Here is a 1122-nt window from a genome sequence, read left to right as displayed (position 1 = left end):
GAGGAGGGTGGAGAAAACAGTGCAACAATGAATGAATGAAAACCCAAAATCTCTGTAAATGTTCATTAAAACTAATAAAATTTAATAATAAAAAATAAAAATAAGAAAAGCAGTGGTACCTATGCACCAGCCCCCACCTCTCATCGGTAGATGGTTGTTCCAAGGTACTGATTCTCCAACAATCTCGTTCACTCAGAACATATACAGATGGAGAGACCACCAAGGTCAGAAAACAATCTGGGTACAGGTCTCGGGTGAAGGAGAAATAACATAAAAGGCACTCTTAACAGCACAAATTTCAACTATTTACTAAGTTTGAAACTGATGAGATGAACTGGGAAGACCAGCAGAAAGAAACAATCAGAGACAAGCAAACTTAAACTGCATCTGTCTGAAACAGAGGGAATGAATTTAAAAATACTACAAGGTTCTGTGTTTTGTTTGGGGTTTTTTCTCCTTCCAGTCACTGGTCCTCTGCAAACAAATCCAATACATTATCAATTATATCTTTAGTACAAAAAGTACCTTGACAAGCATGATTTATTAACCCACTGCTGATTCTGATTTAATTCATAGAGGCAGTGGGGTAAAGAAGGATTCTCATAGGATTTCCAAGACTAAAGTCTTTTTAGAAGTAGACAGTTTTTGTTTTCCCTTCTTTCACTCCCACTTTCTTTTGTGTTTTTTTTAAATTATTGTTATGTTTTATTTTAATGAACGTTTACAGAGATTTTGCATTTTCATACATTCATTGTTACATTTTTCTCCTTGTCCACCCCACCTACCAGTTCGCTCTTCTCTTTGAAAAGTAAAAGAAAAATTATTTCATTGGTATACAATTCCCGCCCCCACCGCCCTGAGTACACTCCACTATGCAACCTTCATTCTGGACTCTTGTCATAACCATAATACCCAATCATATATGTTGTGTTGTTGTTGTTATGTGCTGTTGAGTCACTTGCGACTTATAGTAACCCTATGTACAACAGTCCTAAACTCTGCTCTGTCCTGTGCCAATCACACTGTCTCTGATACACCCATCCAGATTACCCCAGTCGCTGAATCAATCCACCTCATAGAGGGCCTTCCCCTCCTGCGTTGTCCCTCCACCCTACCGAGCAT

The sequence above is a fragment of the Elephantulus edwardii genome, unplaced genomic scaffold (assembly GCF_000299155.1).
Source record: "Elephantulus edwardii isolate Elephantulus edwardi_28Jun2011 unplaced genomic scaffold, EleEdw1.0 scaffold00335, whole genome shotgun sequence".
Taxonomy (NCBI): Eukaryota; Metazoa; Chordata; class Mammalia; order Macroscelidea; family Macroscelididae; genus Elephantulus; species Elephantulus edwardii.
The sequence above is the reverse complement of the archived record's forward strand: the minus strand, read 5'-3'. Positions refer to the sequence as shown.